The 17006-nt window shown below is 38.6% G+C and overlaps 1 long non-coding RNA gene across 2 annotated transcripts in view; it reads right to left on the reverse strand.

The window, feature by feature from the left end:
- The window catches only part of LOC136873848 (uncharacterized), a 204222-nt gene that overhangs the window by 40333 nt on the left and 146883 nt on the right, over positions 1–17006 (reverse strand). The window contains exon 4 of one of the 2 annotated variants that reach the window (XR_010860183.2): positions 10734–10922. The exons of the other annotated variant lie outside the window; for it this stretch is intronic. This is a non-coding gene — a long non-coding RNA (uncharacterized lncRNA). The remainder of the gene's footprint in view (positions 1–10733; positions 10923–17006) is intronic. 2 annotated transcript variants of the gene reach the window in all.

Consider the following 17006-nt stretch of genomic DNA (forward strand, 5'->3'; position numbering starts at 1 on the left):
GCAGGCATTCCACTAACAGTTCTTTACGGGCGCACGAAGTAGGGTAGGGGTCTTGTTCATTATTACGGAGTGGTAAGTTGCATTGTCCATAACAATGACAGAAGGGACTCTGAGCTGTAATAATCGTACCGTGTCTTTGTATTGCATCAGCCTGGAAATAATTAATTCCTATTACAGGAGATAGCTTAATTCTCTTCTTTCCCGGAGTGCTGTGAAACAAGTCCCTACTATCAGCCCCGTTTCCGCTACTCCTATGTACCCAGTCCCTTTTTCCTTGTGTTCTTGGAGGCGAACACCTCTCTAAATAACAGTACGCTTCGAAAGCCCTAATGTTTGACTATGCGTTCCACAACATGATCTGCAGGAACAGAGAGACGCATGGGCGCCCGCAAGGGGGGGGGGGGGGCAAGGGGGGGCACTTGCCCCCCCTGGAATTCTAATAAGGTTGATGTTCAATTGTTTAATATCATACCAGATTATACAGACAGTCATCTAAACATCTGTTATAACCGGAAATTTCTGTAAACAATTTAATGTTGCTGACGTTATATTGGTTTTTATATTTAAGAAAAATATTCTAATAATGTCATACAATAGGCTACTAATGGAAATATTACTTCAGTTTCCAAAGTGGTTACGCCTACCCTTGTTTTATGTACCGTATGTTTCCATTACACTAATCATCATCATGAGTGCCGACTAACTACTTTTGCCACCCCTCGTACGGTACCTTAGGAATTTGTCCTCGGCAGTGACCATAAGGGAAAGCACGTTCTGGAGATATTTTTATACATTACCACACCTCTAGCGAAGTTCAACCTCCTAAACCAAGGTCGTGTTTGCTGACTGGTAAGACATTAGTCCAGTAAGGTCGTGCTTACAAAGCGGATTATTTATTGTGCTCTCGCCTAATTTTACGCCGTTTCATCTTACCGCAATCTTTGTTCGTACTGCGAAATTCTGTATATTGTTATTTTTAAGGCGTGCAATAATACGGTGGCTAATTTCTTGTGAACAAAGTGACGATTGCTATAAGAGAATGGCAGCCTGCCATTGTTGTCGTACAGTAGGTTCTTAACTTGTAGTGTTAAATCATCTACAATCGAATCATTGTATAATAGTTCAGTGATTCTGGGATGTTTGTGTTGTTATCAAAGCGGCTATTAGAGTGAGAAGTGATTTAGTAATTTTTATCTATTTGATTTAACGGTTATAAGTTATTGCGAATACAATCAAACGATTTAGCGACTTTTATGGATTAGAAATGGATATAAGACGGTTTTTCAAAAAGGCTAAACTTAGTAACTTAAGTGAAGGGGCTGGAAGTTCTGAGGAAATAAGTGCGTCAAGTGACAATGTTGAACAGAACAAAGAGTGCAGTGTTCGCGAACTGGAATCTTCACAAGATATAGAACAATGCTGTGATAAAGCGGAACTGCAAGGGGGAATTATTAACGAAGTATTTCTGAAAGATGAAAGTGACAGAAAAGACATTGGCATGTTCTTAATGCAGGAAAATATATGTGACACTCTTAAGTATGAATTATTGTTAAAACCATGGGTCCCACAAGTAACCTACGATTTTAAAGGTGATTTGCGAGCTGGAACCAGCCGCGCTTTCAGACACCAGTGGTTGAAGGATTATTCTACGTGGCTCTGCTATTCTCGTGAACTGAAGGGTGCTTTATGCCGAACGTGTGTTCTATTTAAGCCGAGCGTTAAAAGAGGTCTTCAAGGTTCATTCATTACGAAACCTTTCACAAAATATAAGGACTTCAATGCCAGCGCCAAAGACCATATAAAATCAAACTGGCATAGAGAATCATCAGAAAAGGCGAAAAACTTTGTGGACATCTACGAAGGAAGGCAACTCACGGTGGCTGATCAAATAAATAGTAGTCTCCACCATCAGATTGAACAAAATAAAAATAACCTGGAACCAATTTTGTCAACTATCATTTTCTGTGGCACCCATGATATATCACTTCGAGGGAAAACTTCAGAGAGCCGAATTTTCCATGATTTATTGGAATTCCGTCTGGAGGCGGGAGATGCTCAACTACAAGAACACCTCTCAAATTCTGCAAAAAATTCCAAGTACACTTCTCATCGAATTCAAAATGAAATGATAAGATTTTGTGAACAGGAATTACGAGAGATACTGGTTACAGAAGCAAATTCATGCAATGCTTTCTCTGTTATTGCTGACGAGACAGCTGACATATCTGGAACCGAGCAGCTGTCTATTGGAATTCGGTTCGTCAAGAATACATCTAGTTATGATTTGAAAGTATGTGAAGAATTCCTTGGGTTTCAGCCTTTGGAAGAAATGAATGCCAAGTCAATCGCAAATTCAATTTTGAATTTTTTAACAAGCTCTGGTCTGGATTTAACCAAACTATGTGGTCAAGGATACGACAGTTGTGCTACTATGGCAGGACGTGAAGGTGGAGTTGCAAAATTAATACAAGATAGGTATCAAAAGGCTATTTTCTGTCACTGTGCTAGTCATAAACTTAACCTGGTAATAAACGACCTCAATGAACTCTCTGTTGTGAATAATGCGGTAGGTACCATCAAGGAAATAATTAACTTTTTTCGTGAAAGTCCACTCCGAAGAAAGCAGATCTGTAACTTGCCTCTTTTCTGTGAAACACGATGGTCCTCAAAGTACAAAAGCATTAGGCTCTTTTCAGAAAACGTTTCCAGTATCATGAAGGCTCTCGAAAATATTTCTAACTGCCGAAGTTTCAATTCCAAGACTCGACAACGTGCACATAATCTTCACTATTCAGCATCGAACTCGGCCTTTATTGTTGCAATTCACGTAATGGCAAAATACAATGGCATTTTAGAACCCGTAACAAACTCCCTTCAAGCGGAAGGACTGGAGCTCTTCAAGTTAGAGACCATATCTTGTTGCTACTGGACCTTTTTAAAAAGCAACGATCAGACGCAATTACCCACTTTCAAAGAATAATGGTAGATGCTGAGGACACAGCTTCTAATAGTGGATTTGAAATAACGCTCCCTCACCTCGCTACCAAGCAGCGTCACAGGGCGAACCACAATGAAACTATGGCCGAGGACTATTACAGTTTCAATCTACATTCCCTACATGGACTCACTGATACAGTCTCTAGAGTCGCGTTTTGGAGAACAAAACAAAACCATACTGATGTGCTGTATTCTCTCCATCCTTGTGTCATGAAGACATTAAGAAAGGAAGAGTTTTTGCATTCCATGAAAGTTGTTTCTAATATCTACAAAATAGACAGGTTAATGGTGGACGCAGAGTTGTGGTATGACGTGTGGCAAACCAAGGACTGTAAACCAGATATGAATTTCCTGGAACTTTTAAAAGAAAGTAAGGATTTTTACCCAAGCGTAGGTGTTGTTTTAGAAATTAGTATATCGCTGCCCGCGACAACGTGCACAGCGGAGAGGAGTTTCAGCACGCTTCGTAGGGTGAAATCTTGGCTTAGATCAACAATGACAAACGATCGACTTAGTGGGCTTTGCATGCTGTCTTTGCACCGTGAAAGAATAGCCGAGGACAAACAGAAGTTTATTAAAAACGTTCTTACACGATTTTCCAGAGAAGCTCCTAGAAGAATGCAACTTCTCTTACCCGATTCTGTTGTTTAGAGATATATTACTTAAAAAAAGGATTTTAAACTATTAATCAGATATAAGCGTGGTTTAAAAAAGTAATTTAAACTATTAATCAGATTTTAGCGTGGTTTACGTCCATTTTAATAAAATGATGGATAATATTTGTCATGTGATAGATATGTTTTGATTGAATGAATTTGTATGCTGGAAATCGTGTTACGAAACTAAGCCTTCATATTCCTAAAGCTGCTAAATCAGTACAGATTTTTGATTCGTACTTTTTTCTTCTCATTTAAAGTAGACAGAACATTTGCGTAGCTAGTGCTTTTTATCACTGCCGTGAAACTAAGTGTGTGAGGAAATAAAATGAACATTACAAATGTTACTATAATCTATCAGCTTCATTGTCCGTATTGATGAATTAAGAATGCAAGTATGAAGAATGAGATTTCCACCTAATCAATACTTTATTACAAAATGTTTGAAGTTATCTACATTGAAACAGTACCGGTTTCGACCTGTAAAAAGGTCATCATCAGCTGTTGGTGAACCTGCTTAATAGCGATAGTACGTAAAACATTACTAAAACTAATTTAACAAGAATGCCTTATTCTAATATAATATTACTTAAGGTATATACACATGGTACAATATGGGGCTTAGACTCATTGGAGTTCCATTCAAAAATCTGTGCTGTTGCCAACATTATGTCAAACAATATACATATGTACATATGGTGCAATAAAGGGCTTGGCTTGCTGGAGTCCCTTGAATGCCACACACTCCAAAAATTGTATAACAGAGGTTGATAATACAGTTTCTATAGAATAGAGGATCACTGAGGTTTCGGTGTTAAGTTGAAACGTCTTTGCAGCATGTCGGCACTGAGACCAACCGTTATGAATACACAATCAAGATGCTTTGTTGGGCCGCAATTCTTCATACTTGCATTACAAATGTTGTCATTCCGTACAAGTGTTTCATTATTCTAACAAGAGCACTGCAAGATATTCATGATTGGCTGTGAAGAAGAGGAAAAACGTGATGATCCACTGTAACGGTGAGTACAAAACTAGATTTTTTTTTAACATTTGGGAATATTATTTTTTAGTAACTGACAAGTTATCCAATTGTGTGTGCTATTCGAATAATTAGCCAGGATGAGTTTTAGAGATATTTCTACAGTTGAATTTAACATAGTGACTTGGTATTATCTCAAAATATATCCATTTGTTTAGAAAATCCGATGGTGCGTCCACACCAAGATGTTTTCGTTAACTTTGTTAATAAACATTGTTAATGAACAATGTTCATGAACATTTCCGTGTGTTAATAAACAAAATAACGTGTTCATTAACTTTTCGAGCATGTTGCTAAACAAAATTTCTTTAACATTTGTGAATGAAACTTTTCTTTAACATTTCGTGTTTTCGTTAACATTTCGGTTCGCACATGCGCAAAGACGCAATTAGAACACGCAAATTCGTAGCGCGGAATACTCAAAATCGAATCGATTCACCGTACAAATACGTAAGTGTAGGAGTCACCAGTTGTTACGAATCTTAAAAGTTCTACCTAGCCTAACATTAATAGAGATGGCATTCCGATAATTTGTATCATTTCTTGCAATTTCAGGCCCGATTACTGTCAACAGGAACTGAAAGTCATGTGGGGACATTCTCAGAAAATTTTGAAAGCCTGCTGCATCATGAATTAAAAGTTATTTTTTTAATTTGCTATTTGTTTTAAGTGCCGGCCCCGTGGTATAGGGGTAGCGTGCATGCCTCTTACCTGGAGGTCACGGGTTCGATTCCCGGCCAGGCCAGAGATTTTTACCTGGACCTGAGGGCTGGTTCGAGGTCCACTCAGCCTACGTGATTAGAATTGAGGAGCTATCTGACGCTGAGATAGCGGCCCTGGTCTAGAAAGCCAACGGCCGAGAGGATTCGTCGTGCTGACCACACGACACCTCACAATCTGCAGGCCTTCGGGCTGAGCAGCGGTCGCTTGGTAGGCCAAGGCCCTTCAAGGGCTGTAGTGCCATGGGGTTTGGTTTGGTATTTGCTTTAAGTCGCACCGACACAGATAGTTCTTATTACGACGAATGGACAGGAAAGGCTTAGGAATGGAGAAAAAGCGGTCGTGGCCTTAAGGCACAGCCCCAGCATTTGCCTGGTGTGAAAATGGGAAACCACGGAAAACCATCTTCAGGGCTGCTGGCAGTGGGGTTCGAACCCACTACCTCCCGGATGCGACCTCACAGCTGCGCGCTCCTAACCGCACGGCCAACTCGCCCAGTAATTAAAAGTTCTGACATAAGTGTCCTCTCCAAACTTAATTCTAAACGCTTTACCAATATTTTTCTTTGCCACACTGTGCGTCTGCGCTTTTCTCTAATTGCACTAGTTAAAATAATGAAAGCGGCAGCTGTAGGTATTTTCTTCTTCCTGACCCTATCTATTGTAACCTCACAAACAGTTTTTGGTGTGGACACAATGTTAAAGAAGTTTGTTAACAAAAGTTTATTGACATATTGAGAAATGTTTTCGTTAACATTGTTTACTCACTTTGTTTCGTCAACATTGTTTATTAACTTTGGTGTGGACTAACCATAGTTAACATTACCATTTTAAGAATTGCTTGATTTCTAATTTTTGGAAATACGAACTGATCATTATATCATTTGTAACCATTTTAAGAACTCAACCTTTTGATAATGAATCTCAGAAGAGGAAACAAAAAATTTTGTGGTCAAAATCTCTGAACTAAAGGCTAAATATCTATTCATTCCGGCCATAAAGTAGCCAACGGTTTCACAGCAGCAAAGCGCTGCAACGAAAATGGGTGGGGGTGGGACTGCTTGCGCATCATCGTCATCTAGGTAGGTAATGAAACGAAATAATTTATCTTCTTTATAACAGGAAAGTTGATCTAGAAAAGTGTTAATGTGCCCCCCTCTGGAAAATATCCTGCGGGCGCCCATGGAGAGACGGCTATACAAGCGTACGAATTTCCTCTCCCTCTCGTAAAACTCGCGAGTTCTCCGCACTAATTCTAATGCCTGACTATTAAGGGACACTCCGCGGCGCAAAGAATTATCACTTCGGGCTTCATGACTATGTTGTCGTTTCCAAAACATCGCACTGCATTCGTTAAAATAAAATTTCACAATTATCTCGCAAGGAAAACAAAACTTTCATAAACGCGTGTATCACACCTGACCACGTGCTAGCGGCGACAGACAAAACGGCAACACTTCAATACGGTAGTCACGCTAGTTATAGATGGCGCCACTATACTACCCATATTGCCAAGAACAATCAACTGAAAATAGTTCGTATTTATTTTGTGGCTCGCTTAAACCTTATTACATTTTTAAATGCTCATATTTGTGTAAGCAAATAAAAGATTATAAGCACTATACGGAATTAAATATGAATTAACATGAATAAAATGCGTAACTGTCTCTGACATAAAAAGTAGTAGATTGGTGATTCTGATTGACGGCTGACGTTCTTCATTTCATTATTGTAGTGGTGCCAACATGACTTACAACTATCAAGTGCAAACTTGTGCCGGCCCATCTATAATTCCCATTCTCCTCAGCAGTACAGTGTATAAATAAGAACTCATTTATACTTCCTACCACATATTCTTGGAACTCAAACCCAGCTGAAATACGAGACAAAAGCAATTCAAGCCTATTTAAAAGTAAATATCTGAACAATAAAACTCAACGTAGGATTCACATACTTGCATCACAATTGCAAAACTAATCGCTTGTCTGAATTATAGATAGCTTACATACATTATTAGGGTCAGGATTTACAGGCAAAAAAAAAAAAAAAATGCCAAACTTGGCTCGTAAATAGACACCACTGTGCAAAATAGGCAACCAAACAGGCATGACAAATACCAATACACCAATACACCAAAACCAAAACACTCAGTGACTAGGGAAGGAATTTACAACTAACAAGTTTTCAATATTTTCAGGTAACAATTGTGTTCTGTTGTCATAAATAACTTTTCTAAGTATCTCCCAACATCACATGAAGTGACGCGACAAAACTTGTGAAGCCTCACCTCCTGTCACACTGGCTACTTTCATTTTCTCTTTCCTCCCTGGATTTCACTGCAGGACACTATCATACTTTTCCCTGATAGTGGCTACCTTCCCAGATGTTTGTTCAAGATGCCCCCTAACTCCTTTTACAATCATAATAGACTCCACAAGAGGCATGCCACTTCCCTCCTACTCTGTAATGGCTTCCGGCAGCTTGCTGAAGTTGCCTTCACGAACCGACGGGCAGGGCTTGGCTTTTCTTATGCAGACAGCATCCTCATTGTCCATGGCCTGAATTATATAGTGTTGCAACAAAACAACTTGCCACCAGTACGATTTGGAAGTCTTTTTTTAGGCATTGCCAAACACACTTCTTCAAAGTACTGAATATCTCAACACTATCACAAGACAAAGCGTCCAACAATTTGCAGCGAAACGGAGGTAAGGTATGTGGGTGTGCACAACATATTTCGACGTTGATCGGTTCTCGCATATCATCTTAGGAGCTGGGAGGGGTGGAAGGCTTCGGGCTAAAATTATTCCTTGTTTATCCTGAAGTAAATACCCCAAGCGCAATTTCTGTACACTTCTGAGAATTCTCCCATTAGTTAGCGGGGTAAACAGATGTTGAGAAACAAGACAATAATTTAGTCGACCACACCAGATAGAATATAATGCATTGGAAGAAAACTGGCTTCTTTAAAACGCTGTCAAAAGGCATTGAACAGGCAGTTATTCTTCAAATAGGCACAAATCCCTGAAATAGGCATTTATAGTCACAATAAAACCAACAAATCCTTGATAAAAAGAGCCTAAAACGGATTTATATCTTAAAAGCCTACGTTTCCGTACACAGGAATGAAATCAGCAAATGCTCATCGCTATACTCTCTCATATATATATATATATATATATATATATATATATATATATATAACATATCCTGACTGAGTGACTGATTCATCATCGCCGAGCCAAAACTACTTTTTTTTTAGAATTTGTTTTACGTCGCATCGACAAAGATAAGTCTTACGGTGACGATAGGATTAGGAAAGCCCTAAGAGTGGGATGGAAGCGGCCGTAGCCTTAATTAAGATACAGCCCCAGCATTTGCCTGGTGTGGAAATGGGAAACCACGGAAAACCATCTTCAGGACTGCCGACAGTGGGGTTCGAACACACTATTTCCAGGATGCAAGCTTACAGCTGCGCGCCCCTAACCGCACAGCCAACTCGCCCGGTCCAAAACTACTGGACAAAAAAAAGAAGCAATTTTGGGGATAGGCCTACCTTTATACTACAGTATAGGTGCTCACTAAGGAAGGATTTTTGAATAATCCATCGCTAAGGCGGTGAAAAGGGGATGAATGATTAAAATATGTATACATGTATCTCAAGAACTTAACAGTTTAAAGACATGAACATTGATATTTGGAATCTCCTTTAAAAAATAAAGAAACACGTATTTTTTGTTTTCGGTAAATCCGATAAGGGGGATAAAAATAAGTGAAAAGGGGGGTCGAGTCCTTTTAATGAGGATACTTATATCTCAAAAACTGGTGTTACAGACGTAAAAATTGGTACTTGGAATCTCCTATTTCTTTTGTTTCGGAAAATCCGCTTAAGGAAGTGAAAAGAATTGAAAAAGCGGTAGAATTTTTAAAGTGAATATATCTACAGTATATCTCAGAAACTTAACATGTTACAGACATGAAAGCTGGTATTTGGAATCTCCTTAAAATATAAACACGTATTATCTTGTTTTCGGAAAATCGACCTTATGGGGGAGGTGAAAATAAGTGAAGAAGGAGTCCAATTCTGTTTTGTGAGGATACTTATACTGTATCTCAAAAACTGAAGATGTTACAGACGTGAAAATTGGTATTTGGAATCTCCTTAAAATATAAACACGTATTTTTTGTTGTCGACTTGAGAGAGGACTGTTTCTTACATGTACAGTTCTATGTCGCATGTTCTAGAGTTAGCTCTGCCAGTAGCCTGGCCATCTTAGTTCCAGAAGGCAATACCACAAACGTGGTTTACAAAGAGGTTCTGGGGCAAAAGAAACACATTTTTTCGGTGAGTTTTTATACTTTGGGGGATTTTCAGATAATGTTTTAGTGCAGTACGGAGAACGATTACTTTTATCACATTACAAAATTCACGCGAGCGAAGCCACAGGTAACAGCTAGTTGTAATAATAATAATAATAATAATAATAATAATAATAATAATAATAATAATAATAATAATAATAATAATTTTTCAGCATTCAATCCCCACGCCTCTGTAAATGATTGCCTATAAGACATTACGACTGTAGAGATTCAGTAAATTAAATCTAGTAATACTGTATTTAGAAACATTATCAAGTTATTATATGTATCAGTATTTATCAGTATCAGTATTTATTAGTGAACAGAACAGGCTTCCAGCCCAGATTCATGTTCATAAAGTAATAAAAGTTATTATATGTATTCCATTTATATTTTATAAATTGTATGATAATGTAATATACCGAGTAAGTGGCCGTGCGGTTAGGGTCGCAGAGCTGTGAGCTTGCATTCGGGAAACAGTGGGTTCAAACCCCACTGTCGGCAACCCTGAAGATGGTTTTCCGTGGTTTCTCATTTTAACACCAGGCAAATGCTGGGGCTGTACCTTAATTAAGGCCACGGCCGCTTCCTTCCCACTCCCAGCCCTTTTCTATCCCATCGTCGCCATAAGACCTAACTGTGTCGGTGCGACGTAATGCAAACTGAAAAAGAAAAAATATAATATGGTTCAGTATAACAGGGTTTATTGTCTGAGTCCCGCCATATAAGAAAGATAATTAATATTCTCAATCAAGACTAAATAACTAAACATGCACAGCAATGAAAAAGTCACTCTTGTGAAAAAGCTATTTACTGCTCAGCTAATTTACTTCTTTGTTTATTTATTTTTTAACCATCGCTATGATTTAATAATTAAATCTCTGTCATAGGCGTTAACTCTCTTAAGATCATCAGCTGCCACTGGATATTCCTGTTTGAGTAATAAGAACCACTTACCTGGTAATTCCTCTATGTCTCCTTCTTCAATCTGACGGAATCTTGCTGAAAGCCGCCCCTTTTCGGTCTTCCATCGCCACCACGAGAAGATACAACTCATGGCAAGGGTCCATAGTATGAAGACTACAATTGCGAACATTATAATTCTGTAGTTGAATGATTCGTCTCTGGGTAACTTGAGCCACAATGCTGGACACATCAGGAAACATATGACTATTAAAATTGTTCCCACTATTAAAGGAACAAAGAATATGAATCGGGAACAACAACAACAACAACAACACTGTGTGAAGGGCATTGTAGAAAGTCTCAATCAACTCCTACATTGATAAATGTAGGCACCAAAATATTAGAAGAACGGAAAACCAGTTCTAAACGGTCAATTTCGTATTTTTATAATGCGTCCGTAAGTAATAAACACTTATATCCTTCGCCGTACTATTTGTTACATTTCAGAAATATTAAACACCAGTATTCACCATCGTTCCAACAAGTAACCATCCTTTATCACGTGGAATCTCCGTAGTTAATTCTACATGGTGATGATGTCCGTGCAGTGTAGTTTGCTATACTAAAAAGTTAATTAAAAATTAAATTATTCTAAACTGTAGAATATTTGCTGTCTAATCAGCAGAACTGCAGTGTCATGACTAAGTTAATACGAAGTAACAAACTGATGATTCAATCTGCACGATTACAACACCCTATAGAGGTTACTTTCCTCACACTTGTAACTATACGTAGAAATGTACAGGTTTGTTTCTTTACCAGTAAGAAAAGTTTACATTAGTCAAGAATAAATATGAGGTCAAAAGCAGATAATTTGCCGAATATGTCATCTTATATCTGGATGCAAAGTATTATATGGCTAACAAACTACAGCAAACTCCCCACAACAGCTCTGAAAGCGTTGCACAATGAAGAGCATAACTAAATCACTGCAGGACAAAGAACCTACGCAAGTACATCAGTGCGGTTTCTAGAAATTAACCACATCCCTGCGGTAGCGGTTTCATTGTGAGAAGTAGAAAACTGACAAGTGGATCACGCAATCTCCGAAACTTTATTGTAGACACTTGAGAATTGGCTGGTAACGCACCAGAATGCAAATCGCATCAATCCTTGTTACCGTATAAATATGATAACTTACCCGCAGCCAAGTCTGTAGGGTTATTAAGAGGAAGGTTTTTCAAAACATGTTTTCGTTTATCGGTTTCAATTGAACAGTTAACAACTGAGGAAAACCGAGAACAATTTCTCGCCAAATAACCCCTTCCCCTCTCTCTTGATATATAGTAATTTATTTAAAGGTCTAGGCACATCTGCTTAAAGTTATATGCAATTAAATTTCCAACCATTTATGTCTGATACATGTTTACCGCACTGGCTATGATAACGGATATATTCATAAATTTCGATTTTTGTTGCTTAGTCCATATCAACACCGAACCACGAGAAAACGGGGGAACAGAAATGAATGAAAATTGGTATGTAAAATCAGAGAATACGGCACTACAGCCCCCGCTATAAATAATTTTATTCACGCTGGATGAAAAGGTAGTTTAGGGAAAGGCGCCTAAAATTATATTTCCAAATACCTATGTTATTGGTCCTATCGAAAAGTACTACATAACAAAAGTTATAGGAAATAGAATTTTCGATCATTTATGTCTTATACATATTTACCGCAGCGACTATGATGAAATAATTGATGAATTTAGACGTTTGTTGCGTAGTCCATAACAAAGCCGATCACTGCTAGCACGGAAATATTGTTGAATGATGTTATTTATTTGCTTTACGTCCCACTAATTACGTTTTTACGGTTTTTGGAGACGCCGAGGTGCCGGAATTTAGTTCCGCAGGAGTTATTTTACGTGCCAGTATCTATCGATACGAGGCTGACGTATTTGACCACCTTCAAGTACGACCGGACTAAGCCAGGATCGAACCTGCCACGCTGGAGTCAGAAGGCGAGCGCCTCAAACGTCTGAGCTACTCAGCCCGGCCGAAATATTGTTCAATCGTGTTAGCTGGCGATGGTGTGAAAGCGCGTACTCATCGGTCCATATCACCAAGGAAAATTGTGATTATAATAAGTGAGAAAACAATCGTAAAGGAACGATCTCTTGAAGAATAAGACAATAGGGACTCACGGAAAAAGGAAGGGCTCCCTTTGGATGTAAAAGAGAGGGCATATAAGTCTCCGGTAAGACCCCAACTAGAGTATGGTTCCAATGTATGGGACCGTCACTAGGATTAACTGGGGAAAAAAAATGCAAAGAAAAGCAGCTCGATTTGTTCTGGGTGATTTCCGAAAGAGTAGTGTTATAAAAATGTTGCAAAGTTTGGGCTGGGATCTGCGCTCAGATGGCCTTCATTTAAACCGCAGTGGTACGTATAAGTTAGGAAATTTGTTTGGAAGGGTAATAGGGAGGTACATTCAGGGAAACGGGATGGCCTAGGGAGCGGTGATAAGGGAACAGGGAACTGGAAATCAAGTAGGGATGACATAAAATTGTTAGTGTTGAACTGTAGAAGTATTGTAAGGAAAGGAATAGAATTAAGTAATTTAATAGATATATATTTACCAGATATTGTAATAGGAGTTGAATCATGGCTGAGAAATGATATAATGGATGCAGAAATTTTCTCACGGCACTGGAGTGTGTATCGTAGAGATAGGATAGGAAGGGTGGGAGGGGGAGTGTTCATTCTGGTGAAAGAAGAATTTGTAAGCTACGAAAAAGTTAAAGATGAGACACATGAAATTCTAGGTGTAAGGCTCATTTCTAAAGATAATAGGCAACTTGATATATTTGGAGTGTACAGATCGGGAAAGGGTAGCACTGACGCGGATTCGGAATTATTTGATAGGATAGTCAGCTATGTGGGAAACGACATGGAAAGAAATGTGATTGTACCGGGAGATCTGAATTTGCCAGATGTCAATTGGGAAGGAAATGCGAACGACAGGAAGCATGACCAACAAATGGCAAATAAGTTAATATGGGAAGGACAGCTGATTCAGAAAGTGATGGAACCAACCAGAGGGAAAAATATCCTGGATGTGGTGCTGATAAAACCAGATGAGCTCTATAGGAAAACTGAAGTAATAGATGGTATTAGTGATCATGAAGCTGTTTTTGTGGTAGTTAAAAATAAATGTGATAGAAAGGAAGGTCTTAAAAGTAGGACTGTTAGGCAGTACCATATGGCTGATAAACCAGGCATGAGGCAGTTTCTAAAAAGTAGCTATGATCGGTGGAAAACGGTAAATGGAAATGTAAACAGACTCTGGGATGGGTTTAAAGAAATTGTTGAGGAATGCGAAAACAGGTTTGTACCATTAAGGGTGGTAAGGAATGGTAAAGACCCACCTTATTATAATAGAGAAATAAAGAGACTAAGAAGGAGGTGCAGATTGGAAAGAAATAGAGTTATAAATGGCTGTGGAAGTAAGGAGAAATTGAAGGAACTTACTAGAAAATTGAATCTAGCAAAGAAGGCAGCTAAGGATAACATGATGGCAGTCATACGAATTTTAGTGAAAAATGGAAGGGTATGTATAGGTATTTTAAGGCAGAAACAGGTTCCAAGAAGGACATTCCAGGAATAATTAATGAACAAGGGGAGTGTGTATGTGATGATCTTCAAAAGGCAGAAGTATTCAGTCAGCAGTATGTAAAGATTGTTGGTTACAAGGATGATGTCGAGATAGAGGAGGAGACTAAGGCCAAAGAAGTAATAAAATTTACGTATGATAACAATGACATTTACAATAAGATACAAAAGTTGAAAACTAGAAAAGCGGCTGGAATTGACCAGATTTCTGGGGATATACTAAAGACAATGGGTTGGGATATAGTACCATATCTGAAGTACTTATTTGATTATTGTTTGGTCGGAGGAGCTATACCAGATGAATGGAGAGTTGCTATTGTAGCCCCGGTGTATAAAGGAAAGGGTGATAGACATAAAGCTGAAAATTACAGGCCAGTAAGTTTGACATGCATTGTATGTAAGCTTAGGGAAGGCATTCTTTCTGATTATATTAGACATGTTTGTGAAATTAATAACTGGTTCGATAGAAGGCAATTCGGTTTTAGGAAGGGTTATTCCACTGAAGCTCAACTTGTAGGATTCCAGCAAGATATAGCAGATATCTTGGATTCTGGAGGTCAAATGGACTGTATCGCGATTGACCTGTGTAAAGCATTTGATAGGGTGGATCATGGGAGACTACTGGCAAAAATGAGTGCGATTGGACTAGACAAAAGAGTGACTGAATGGATTGCTATATTTCTAGAAAATAGATCTCAGAGAATTAGAGTAGGCAAAGCTTTATCTGACCCTGTAATAATTAAGAGGGGAATTCCTCAAGGCAGTATTATCGGACCTTTATGTTTTCTTATATATATATATATAAATGATATGAGTAAAGGAGTGGAATCGGAGGTAAGGCTTTTTGCGGATGATGTTATTCTCTATAGAGTGATAAATAAGTTACAAGATTGTGAGCAACTGCAACGTGACCTCGAAAATGTTGTGAGATGGACAGCAGGCAATGGTATGATGATAAACGGGGTTAAAAGTCAGGTTGTGAGTTTCACAAATAGGAAAAGTCCTCTCAGTTTTAATTACTGCGTTGATGGGGTGAAAGTTCCTTTTGGGGATCATTGTAAGTATCTAGGTGTTAATATAAGGAAAGATCTTCATTGGGGTAATCACATAAATGAAATTGTAAATAAAGGGTACAGATCTCTGAACATGGTTATGAGGGTGTTTAGGGGCTGTAGTAAGGATGTAAAGGAGAGTGCATATAAGTCTCTGGTAAGACCCCAACTAGAGTATGGTTCCAGTGTATGGGACCCTCATCAGGATTACCTGATTCAAGAACTGGAAAAAATCCAAAGAAAAGCAGCTCGATTTGTTCTGGGTGATTTCCGACAAAAGAGTAGCGTTACAAAAATGTCGCAATGTTTGGGTTGGGAAGAATTGAGAGAAAGAAGAAGAGCTGCTCGACTAAGTGGTATGTTCCGAGCTGTCAGCGGAGAGATGACGTGGAATGACATTAGTAGACGAATAAGTTTGAATGGCGTTTATAAAAGTAGGAAAGATCACAATATTAAGATAAAGTTGGAATTCAAGAGGACAAACTGGGGCAAATATTCATTTATAGGAAGGGGAGTTAGGGATTGGAATAACTTACCAAGGGAGATGTTCAATAAATTTCCAATTTCTTTGAAATCATTTAGGAAAAGGCTAGGGAAACAACAGATAGGGAATCTGCCACCTGGGCGAGTGCCCTAAATGCAGATCAGTATTGATTGATTGACTGATTGATCACAAAGTCGGAAGGAAACTACATGTGAAGCCTACAATATCGACAACTCATAAAACAATAACATTACAGTGACCATTGTTGTGATGTGATGTCTCTTCTGCTGCCACTCATCTCCGATAGATCGTAGTACTGCTGCATCTCGAGTGCAACAGTCTGCCTGAATATTGGCGGAAAGTAGCTGAAGAGTTGGGTAACTTTGCGTTAGATTCACTCCCGACTTCGCAGGTACAGGGACTGTTAAAGGTCAAATATCAAAATTTGTTCAGGAAAAACAGAGGATTTCAAACAATGTGCCAAATTTATAATGTATTAGAGGGTGCTCATGTTGGCGAAATTGATGTTGTTAGTGTTGGTGACATTCCTCTATTTAACTATACACGTCTGCCCTTCCTGTGATGTGGAGCGATCGTTTTCGCAGTATAAGGCGTTCTTTAGAGATAATCGGCATGCATTTGTGATGGACAGTTTGGAGATGACCTTTGTTGTTCACTGCAATTCTGAGACTACTTCTAGCAACTAATATTCCAGCGTGTGATGGGTGAGTACGAACTGGTACCATTTTTTCAAAGATGATAGGTTGCTTTTGCCATATTTAAACAAGGCATTACCTTAAAAAGATAACGATTCATAACATCTACTCTGGAATATCAAAAATGAATATACCATACTGCACGTTTCCATACACAGACACCAATTTGCCTTAAGGAGCACGTTTGGTAGCATCATATTCTAATACAAAACGTTATACTTATTTACTTCTTGAGCGCGAGTAGTTATGCGATATTTAAAGGAAAATAATTTTAATTTGCTATCACATATTTTAAAGTTTTTCAGCACATAAAAATAAATGTTTGTCACATTTTTAGCACATAAAAATCCGCTCCCTAGTGATAACTGTAGGCCTCGCTCGAGATTCACAGCGTTTT

This window comes from Anabrus simplex, chromosome 5, assembly GCF_040414725.1.
Source record: "Anabrus simplex isolate iqAnaSimp1 chromosome 5, ASM4041472v1, whole genome shotgun sequence".
Classification (NCBI taxonomy): domain Eukaryota; kingdom Metazoa; phylum Arthropoda; class Insecta; order Orthoptera; family Tettigoniidae; genus Anabrus; species Anabrus simplex.